The sequence below is a fragment of the Lathyrus oleraceus genome, chromosome 4 (assembly GCF_024323335.1).
Source record: "Lathyrus oleraceus cultivar Zhongwan6 chromosome 4, CAAS_Psat_ZW6_1.0, whole genome shotgun sequence".
NCBI classification, from domain to species: domain Eukaryota; kingdom Viridiplantae; phylum Streptophyta; class Magnoliopsida; order Fabales; family Fabaceae; genus Lathyrus; species Lathyrus oleraceus.
Genome location: NC_066582.1, coordinates 249,551,247 through 249,562,484, shown reverse-complemented (window position 1 = coordinate 249,562,484; position 11,238 = coordinate 249,551,247).

The window sequence follows — 11,238 nt, the reverse complement described above, 5'->3', positions numbered from 1 at the left end:
TGAAGAGTGGTATGATATCCTTTGAGGACCGCGCGCCAAATGTGAAAGTGAACCCTTTGCCCGCTCATGGGAATTCTTCAGTGAATATGGTGGACGGTTGTCCTGAGGAGTATAAGATTTATGACGTCCGATTTATCCGAAGATCCTTGGTGCAGATGCACAAGGATATCTGTTTGGTGAGTGACTGTGAACATGACCATGATGGTTGTGTTGTTTGTAGTGTGAACCCAAGAGAGTGTGTTGTAGTGAAAAGGGACATCCAACGTCTGATGGATGAAGGCATGAATCAAATTGTTCAATCCCGTCATATAGATGACGACGTCAATGTCATAGTGCCCGTTTTCAAACAACAAGAGCGGTTAGTAATTCAATATGACAGCAACAATAATAATAATGTCAGTCAAAGATCAGTATCATCGTTGGTAATACGGTTAGCGGGCCCAGTCCCGTATTCATCTAATAAGGATGTACCGTACCAGTACAATGCTACAATGATAAAGAATGGTCAAGAGGTCCCGTTACCTACAACTAGTTCAGTAGTGAGCATTGTTGATGTAACGAAGGTGACCCGTAGTGGTCGAGTGTTTGGGCCGGTGTTCCCAGAAAACAAAGAAGAAACAATTGTTGGTAAGAAGGTGGAGATGCCTAATGTAGATCCGATTGGCGTTTCAAAAGATAAGTCTGGTGAACCCAGCAACTTGAAAGCCAATGATGATGATGAGGTACTCCGATTGATAAAGAGGAGCGAGTTTAATATGGTGGAGAAGCTGATCCAAACCCCCTCAAAAATCTCAGTGTTGTCTCTGCTGATGAATTTCGAAGCGCACAGAGAAGCACTGCAGAGAGTTCTAGAGCAAGCTTTTGTAGAACACGATGTTACAGTGGATCAATTTGATCACATTGTGGCTAACATCACTTCTTGCAACAATCTCAACTTTTGCGATGAAGAACTCCCTGAGGAGGGCAGGAACCATATCTGGCTTTGCACATTTCTATGAATTGCAAAGAAGATGCTTTGTCAAACATGCTGGTTGACACTGGGTCGTCACTGAATGTGCTTCCAAAGTCAACTTTGTCGAAGCTATCTTACCAAGGATCCCCCATGAGGTATAGATGTGTAATTGTCAAAGCTTTTGATGGTTCACGCAAAACAGTAATTGGTGAAGTGGATCTTCCAATCAAGATAGGTCCGAGTGATTTTCAAATTACTTTTCAAGTAATGGATATCCACCCGACCTATAGCTGTTTACTAGGAAGGCCATGGATTCATGAGGCAGGAGTTGTTACCTCCACTCTGCATCAGAAATTGAAATTTGTCAAGAATGGCAAGCTTGTGATTGTTGGAGGAGAGAAGGCACTGTTGGTTAGCCACCTGTCATCTTTCTCTTATGTTGAGGTTGAGGATGAGGTTGGAACTCCGTTCCAAGCCTTGTCTATTGCTGCTAAAAAGAGAGTTGGGGCACCTATGTCCTCATTTAAAGATGCTCAGAAGATTGTTGAAGAAGGTACTGTTGATTAGTGGGGGCGCATGGTAGAGGTCTCCGACAACAAGGGCAGAACCGGTTTGGGGTTCCAGAAAGGCTCATCAATTGGAAGATCTGAAGGTATGCAACTCAGCTTCCGTAGCGGAGGGTTCATTCATGACAATGAACAACACTTAGTTGTTGTGCTAGAGGATGACGAAGAGGAAGACTGCACCAACTTTGTAACGCATGGAAAGACGTGCAACAATTGGACTGCTGTTGATATTCCTGTTATTTTGCATCGATCTAAGTAATTGCTTTTATATTTTAAAACCCTCCTCCTATGCCTAAGGGAGAAGTGAACATTGTTTGGGCATTTCAATTTGATCATTAATAAAATTAATTCTATTCATCCACATCTTTGATGTTTTTTTTTTACTTTTTACTTTATTCTGAAAATGGTAATCATAAAAAAACATAAATAAACAATATAATTGTCCATCTTCATAATATTTGGTCACAAATTCACTTCTATAAAATCAACATATCAAATCATTATGCAGATTGGTTTCTAACCCCATTGAATACAATGATCTTTCTCCTTCTCCAAATTTTGAATTCCTTGTGTTTGAGGCTGGAGAGTAAAGTGATGTAGAAGTGAATGATGAATTGACTCATCTTCTTGAGCAAGATGAAAAGATTATTCAACTGTTTGAAGAGCAGATTGAGCTAGTCAAGATTGGGTCTCGACTGTGTCCAGAAGTCAAGAAGGGGTTGATTGATCTTCTTCAAGAGTATTCAGATGTGTTTGCTTGGTCCTATCAAGACATGCCTGGTTTGGATTCTGAGATTGTGGAGCATAGATTGCCGTTGAAGCCAGAATGCCTGCCAGTCAAGCAAAAATTGAGAAGAACGCATCCTGATATGGCTGTGAAGATCAAAGAGGAAGAGCAGAAGAAAATTGATGTCAGTTTCCTTGTGACTGCTAAGTATCCACAATGGGTGGCCAATATTGTGCATGTGCCGAAGAAAGATGGAAAAGTCCGCATGTGTGTTGACTATCGAGATTTGAATAAAGCCAATCCGAAAGATGATTTCCCTCTGCCACACATTGATATGTTGGTAGAAAATACTGCTAAATTCAAAGTCTTTTCGTTTATGGATGGATTTTCCGAATATAATCAGATTAAGATGGCACCCGAAGATATGGAGAAGACCATATTCATTACACCCTAGGGAACATTCTGTTATAGAGTAATGCCTTTCGGTCTAAAGAATGCTGGTGTGACTTACCAGAGAGCAATGACTACTCTTTTTCATGATATGATGCATAAAGAGATTGAAGTTTATGTCGATGACATTATTGCTAAATCAATTGACAAAGAGGAACACGTTGAGCATTTGTTGAAGCTATTTGAGCGTTTGAGGAAGTATAAACTCTGCTTGAATCCCAATAAGTGTACTTTTGGTGTTCGTTCTGGTAAGTTATTGGGCTTTATTGTCAGCGAGAAGGGTATTGAAGTTGATCCTGCCAAGGTCAAAGCAATACAAGAGATGTTTGCGCCCAAAATTGAGAAGCAAGTCAGAGGTTTTCTCAGCCGCTTGAATTATATTTCCAGATTCATTTCCCACATGACTGGCACATGTGCGCCCATATTCAAGCTTCTTCGGAACGATCAGTCTTGTGATTGGACCGAAGACTGCCAGAAAGCTTTTGACAGTATTAAAGAATATTTTCTTGAACCTCCGATTTTGTCTCCCCCTGTTGAAGGAAGACCGTTGATCATGTATTTGACTATACTCGAAGATAGTATGGGTTGTGTTCTTGGTTAGCAAGATGAGACTGGAAAGAAAGAATTTGCAATTTACTACCTCAGTAAGAATTTCACCGACTGTGAGACTCGGTATTCAATGCTTGAGAAGACTTGTTGCGCATTGGCTTGGGCTGCTAAGCGTCTACGCCAGTATATGTTGAATCATACCACTTGGTTGATATCCAAAATGGATCCAATCAAGTATATATTTGAGAAGCCTGCTTTAACTGGGAGGATTGCCCGTTGGCAGATGTTGTTATCAGAGTATGATATTAAATACCGATCTCAGAAAGCGATCAAAGGTAGTATCTTGGCTGACCATTGGGCTCACCAACCAATTGAAGATTATCAGTCAGTGCAGTATGATTTTCCCGATGAAGAGATTTTGTACTTGAAAATGAAAGATTGTGATGAACCATTGCTTGAAGAAGGGCCAGAACCTGGTACCCGTTGGGGCATGGTATTTGATGGAGTTGTTAATCAATATGGAAATGGCATTGGGGAAGTGATTATTACTCCTCAAGGCACGTATCTACCATTTACAGCTAGGTTGACTTTCAAGTGTACAAACAACATGGCAGAGTATGAAGCTTGCATTATAGGGCTTGAAGAGGCCATGAATCTCAGAATCAAGTATTTGGATGTCTTCGGTGATTCGGCTTTGGTTGTGAATCAAATCAAAGGAGAATGAGAGACAAATCAACCCGGTTTGAAACCATATAGAGATTATGCGAGGAGGATTTCAACTTTCTTTACAAAGGTTGACTTTCATCATATTCCTCGAGATAAAAACCGAATGGCAGATGCTCTTGCAACGTTGGCATCGATGATTATAGTGAAGTATTGGAATGAAGTTTTCAATTTATCTGTGATACGTCTTGATAGGCCAGCTCATGTGTTTGTTGTTGAAGAAATCAAAGACGAGAAACCGTGGTATTACGACATCAAATGTTTCCTCCAAAGTCAGATTTACCCGCCTGGGAATCTTTGAAAGATAAGAAGTCTTTGAGAAGATTAGCCGGTAACTTTTACTTGAATGGTGATATACTATACAAGAGAAACTTCGACATGGTTTTGCTCAGATGCGTGGATAGACACGAAGCAGACTTATTGATGACTGAACTGCATGAAGGTTCCTTTGGTACTCATTCCAATGGACATGCAATTGTGAAGAAGATGTTGCGAGCATGTTACTATTGGATGACTGTCGCAACCTGAAAAATACAGTGTGCGAAAAAACAACCGACGAAAGAAAATGACAGAAGAGTCGCCACCGTGCGTTATTTATCCCAAAGGAGGGAAAGGAAACGCTCGAAGTAAACCTGAAAAGAGGAAAGGAAAAGACAAGGTCTCGCAACTAAATCTTGGGTTCGGGAGTCGGTTATGCGAAGGGAAGGTATTAGCACCCCTACGCATCTGTAGTACTCTACGGGATCCACTTTTGTAGTTCTTGTCTAAAGGGTGTGAGTTTATCTTGTGTTGTTTACTAAAAAAGGGGTTAAATGAAAATGACTCGCGCGGGTGTCGCATCCACTGCATACGTATCTCATCTGAATATGAGAATCAGAGTCTTCGTAGCTCGGATGACCTATGGGTTGGGGGGATGTGTGCTCGCTAAGACATCGCGTCTTATGCCTACGTATCTCATCTGGAATGAGAATCAGAGCAAGTCGTAGTTCGGCTAACTACGGGGTTAAGGATTATGTTTTGGGGGAGGACGACGTTACTACGCAATCTACCGGATGCTCGACCTTTGGAGACTTACTCACCTGTAGTAGAAGGAGTAAACGTGTGTTTAGGAGAAGAAAAATCAATGAAGGGTTAGGGTTTGGGATGCTCATGCAAAAAGGCAGTCCTTGACGAAGGAACCGCGCTACCTGCAGGGATACGAACATATACAAAACAAACATGTATAAAGTAAATGTGCCAACAAGGCAATCAGAATAAATCTCCCAAATGGTATCCCACAAGCAAAGTGGAATATCCAGCGAGCTATCCCTGCAAAAGTCATGTGAGCCTTCACAAAAACTCAACAAAAGGGTTAGTGAAACAAGATAAGGATTAGGAGAAAACATGCTATGACAAACGTAAGTCAAATTAGAGCAAAACAGTATGGTTTTTCATGGATAACAGTATGGTTTCAGAAACCTCAAACTCTATGGCGTACACTTCAGAAATTAAACGATTAAGCATTCAAGGCATTATTTATACATTCATACATAATTATGAACCCATGGGCAAAAACCTAATGAAATTCATCCATCATACCTCAAACATTCAGAGTACTCAACTTCAAAGCAGAAAGGTACTGGGAATAAGGGCAAACCTGATTGGAGAGATCGGTTGAAATCAAATGGCACGGCTGGATTTGCAAACCAATGTTAGGGTTTGCTTGAGCTAAAAGTGTGTGAGTCAGAATGAACCTTTCAGAGTTGCCTGGAGGTTGCTCTGAACTCTGTTTTCCCCAGGGTTCTTCTCTCACTATCTTTTTCCCAGACAGGGTAATAGGAATAGAATTGCCTTTTGTTTCACTGAAACTCTGAATTTATAACCTGATTTTTGTGGACCTGTGGGCTCAAATGAGAGAGGTCCAAGTCCAAGATTTTTTCTTTTATTTATTTATTTATTTATTTATTTTTCGTTTTTTTTTTCGTTTTTTTTTTCAAAACACGTGGGCTTCGCCTAGCGAGCATGACAGCTCATGAACAAACCTTTGCTCCTTCAAGATTAACATTTTGACTGACGAATAGACCCCTGTTGGAAGTAACTCAAGTCTTTCCCTTGTGTTGACTGATTATCTAAATAGAGACCACAAAGTGTCCTGGATGATGTTCAAGCTTCTTGGATCCAATTCCGATTGCCATGATGAAATGCAAATGCTAAATGACCTAAAAATGAATACATGCATGAGGTGTAAAGTGTATGCTTCCAGGAAAAATGAAGGGTAAATTTTAGGGTATTACAGTTGCCCCTATTCAATCAACTGGAGGCCTGGAAAGAAGATAGCAGCGGCTTTCGTGCTTTCGAGGTATCAAAGGATTGAATATAATAAAAGCCCGAAAATTTGCACTGAAGTAAAGTGAAGTAACAATGCCTGTCAGAATCGGCAAAGAGGTGGTCTTGAAAGAAGAATCGTCTGGTACGGCGAGAGTCAGTCTGAATACCGAAAAAGAATGTTAACCTGGATACCAAAATAAATGGTAACACAGAAATAACCATGGCCTGAATGCCGCTCATCAGTCTAAATACCGAAAAAGAATGTTAACCTGGATACCAAAATAAATGGTAACACAGAAATAACCATGGCCTGAATGCCGCTCATCAGTCTGAATACTGGAAATGACTTCGATCTGAACATCGGGAGATATGAGATTATTAATATCGGTCTGAACACCGAGAGGCTGGCCTGAATGCCACATGTTGCGTCGACCTGAACGTCGGAAAATTCTTCGATCTGAACATCGGAAAACTGGCCTGAACGCCACAAGTTGCATCGACCTGAATGTCGGAAACTTCTTCGATCTGAACATCGGAAAACTGGCCTGCACGCCACAAGTTGCATCCACCTGAACGTCGAAAACTTCTTCGATCTGAACGTCGAAAAATTGGCCTGAATGCCACAAGTTGCATCGACCTGAAAGTCGGAAACTTCTTCGATCTGAACGTCGGAAAATTGGCCTGAATGCCACAAGTTGCATCGACCTGAATGTCGAAAACTTCTTCGATCTGAACGTCGGAAAATTGGCCTGAATGCCACAAGTTACATCGACCTGAACGTCGGAAACTTCTTCGATCTGAACATCGGAAAACTGGCCTGAACGCCACGAGTTGCATCGACCTGAACGTCGAAAACTTCTTCGATCTGAACATCGGAAAACTGGCCTGAACGCCACAAGTTGCATCGACCTGAATGTCAGAAACTTCTTCGATCTGAATATTGGAAAACTGGCTTGAACGCCACAAGTTGCATCGACTTGAACGTCGGAAACTTCTTCGATCTGAACATCGGAAAACTGGCTTGAACGCCACAAGTTGCATTGACCTGAATGTCGGAAACTTCTTCGATCTGAACATCGGAAAACTAGCCTGAACGCCACTTCGGTCTGAATACCGGAAACTTCATGCCTGTCAGCATCGGCAGAAATAGGGAACGATAATAGAGGCGGCGCATGGGCCAATGACACTTGCTGGGGATAACAAAGGTAAGTCATGAACAATCTTCAGTCTGAGTACTGGAAACAACTTCTGGCTTATCACTTGGGATACCGAGAATGTTTTATGCTTACATGCGTATGTTTGAATTTTTCAATGGCGTAATGCTCCGTGAAAATGGAAATGCTACGCGATTTGGGAGGATGCAATGCAATATAATTCTACATGCAGGGATGTGAAATGCTGGGTAGAATGTCAAGCTGAGGCAAGGGGATCTGCTGGGGAAATGATCACCATCTTCTAGACCCTGGCAAGGCTGTTGGAGATGCACAGCACAAAGAATTCTGTGGGGAAATGACCCGCCACACGGTGTTCTAGCAATGACGAAATACCGAGATTCTGACTGGGGAGAGAACGGCACTAAAAACCTGCTGTTGGGGAAAGCGATAGTGGTTCTGGAAACCACAATCTGCGAGAGATGACTCAGCAGGGGAAGCAAACACCGATACGGTACCGAGGTTCTGCTTCAAGGAAAGAAACCATGGATCTAGCATTGGGATTATCGATCTGGCATCGAACTCTAAGGAGCAGCTGCTTCTGCTGGGAAGATACAGTCTGGCACTGTCAACTCTGCTGGGGGTATATAGTCTGAAACTGTCAACTCTACTGGGGAGTGTATAATCTGAAACCACCGCTTGGGGAAAGGTACAGTGGTGAGAACCTGCTGGGGATTGAAGAATCCAACATTCTGATCAGCTCTGTAGGGATAAGATACCGAATTCGTCTATTGGCGACTTCACTGGGGAAAACATTCACGATCATCTGCAGGGGATTTTAAGGAAATGCCCCGAGGGTACCTGTTCTGAATAGACGATCCAAAGTACTTAAAATTTACAACAATTTTAAATGTTTATTAAGCATGTACCTGTAAAGCTCTTATGTGTCATGATGCAATGTTTATCAAAAAATTCGGACGTTATTTTTGCAAACAAAACAGAAAAATGAAAATGAAAACAGAGATATACTGAATAACATGATTTTATTGATTGAACGGCCTCTGAATAGGCATTTACATCAAGAAGCAATCCCTGGAAAGAGGTAATCGCACAACAGATAAAAACAGACATTAATCTAATGGCAATGTGAAATGGATTTCTACTGGGTTCCAATTCTGCTATGACTTGCTCGTCTTCAAGATCCTCCAGATGATCAGCTTTCTGAAAGAGTGATTGGACTGTTTCATATCCTTCAAAAGTTTCCAGTCATTGACACTAGATGAGATTCAGAACTACTCAGAACGCAGTCATTCGCTTAATCCCTAACTTTTGCCTGGATCGCCCTTTTCGGGTTTTCAATCCATTGGGATACCCATTTTTGCCTAAGTTGCCTTTTCAGGTTTTCAACTTACCGGGTGTACAATCTTTTCACTTTTAATCCCTAATTTTTGCCTGAACCTTTTTCATTTTCTTGGTTCGCCGGGATGCCCATTTTTGTCTGGACTACTCTTTTTATTGTCCAGCGGGTCTATTTCATGCGAAGTACTTTTTAACTGCGTCTGAGTTCACCGGGGAAGTGAAGTTTTCACCATCCATCGTTGCAAGCATTAAGGCCCCACCATCAAAAACCTTGGTGACAATATACAGTCCATCATAGTTAGGAGTCCACTTGCCCCTGTGATCTGTCTGAGGAGGAAGGATCCTTTTCAACACCAAATCTCCGACCTGGAAGCATCGAGGACGCACTTTCTGATCAAAGGCTCTCTTCATCCGACTTTGATACAACTGCCCATGACAAATGGTTGCCATTCGCTTCTCTTCGATAAGACTCAACTCATTGAACCTTGTCCGAATCCATTCAGCTTCGTCTAACTTGACATCCAACAGGACTCTTAGAGAAGGAATCTCCACTTCAACAGGTAGGACTGCTTCCACACCATACACAAGGGAGTAAGGGGTTGCCTCGGTCGATGTACGTACTGAAGTACGGTACCCATGCAAGGTGAAGGGTAGCATCTCATGCCAATCTCTGTACGTAACGGCCATCTTCTGCATAATCTTCTTTATGTTCTTATTTGCCACTTCAACAACATCGTTCATCTTAGGGCGGTAAGGGGAAGAATTGTGATGCTGAATGTTGAAGTTCTGGCATAACTCCTTCATCATTTTGTTGTTGAGATTAGAACCATTATCAGTAATGATTCTTTCGGGAATCCCATAGCGACAAATGATTTCTTTCTTGATGAATCGGGCAACCACATGTCTGGTGACCTTCGCAAATGACGCTGCTTCGACCCACTTGGTGAAATAGTCAATGGCAACAAGGATGAAGCGATGCCCATTGGAAGCGGTCGGCTCAATCTTTCTAATCATATCGATGCCCCACATAGCGAAAGGCTACGGCGAAGACATCACATTCAAAGGATTCGGCGGCACATGCACCTTATCAGCATAAATCTGGAATTTATGGCACTTCCGAGCATATTTGAAACAATCAGATTCCATGGTCATCCAGTAATAACCTGCTCTCAACAATTTCTTAGCCATTGCATGTCCGCCGGCATGAGTACCGAAGGAGCCTTCATGAACTTCCTGCATTAACATGTCTGCTTCGTGTCTGTCCACGCATCTGAGCAAAACCATGTCGAAGTTCCTCTTATACAGAACATCGTCTTTGTTCAAGAAGAAACTTCCTGCCAATCTTCTCAAAGTCTTTCTATCATTGTTGGATGCCCCTGCAGGGTACTCTTGATTCTTCAGAAAGCACTTGATGTCGTGATACCAGGGCTTGTCATCAACTACCAGTTCAGCAGCAAACACATACGCGGCCCTATCAAGGCGCATCACGTCGATCTTGGGAGCATGGTTCCAACGGATCACCGTGATCATGGAGGATAGAGTAGCAAGAGCATCTTCCATCTGGTTCTCATCACGAGGTATATGGTACAGCTTTACTGTTGTGAAGAAAGTCAACAGTCTTCTCGTGTAATCTCTGTAGGGGACCAGAGTAGGCTGGAGAGTGTTCCAATCACCATTCACTTGATTGATTACCAAAGCTGAATCTCCGAAGATGTCCAAAGTCTTGATTCTCAAATCAATGGCTTGCTCAATACCCAAGATATAGGCTTCATACTCAGCTTCATTGTTGGTGCACTCGAAAGTCAGACGAGCGGTGAAAGGCATGTGGGCACCTTTCGGAGTTGTAATGACAACACCAATTCCACTTCCTCTGGCGTTGACGGCCCCATCAAACATTAAAGTCCACTTTTCATCTGGATCAGGTCCCTCTTCAACAACTGGCTCTTCACAGTCTTTCATTTTGAGGAACATGATATCTTCATCTGGAAAATCAAACTTCATCGGCTCATAATCTTCAACCGGCTGTTGAGCAAGATAGTCTGACAGAATACTCCCCTTGATGGCTTTCTGGGAAGTATACTGGATGTCGTACTCTGTCAGTACCATTTGCCAACGAGCAAATCTTCCGGTGAGAGTTGGCTTCTCAAATATATACTTGACTGGATCCATTTTGGAGATCAGTAAGGTTGTGTGAGACAGCATGTATTGTCTCAATCGCTTAGCAGCCCATGCAAGTGCACAACATGTTTTTTCAAGCATTGAGTATCTCGACTCGCAATCTGTGAATTTCTTACTCAGGTAGTAGATGGCATGCTCTTTCCTACCTGTCTCGTCGTGTTGACCGAGAACACAACCCATGGAATTGTCCAGTACTGTCAAATACATAATCAGCGGTCTCCCTGGGACCGGAAGCATAAGGATAGGAGGATTCTGCAAATACTCTTTTATCTTCTC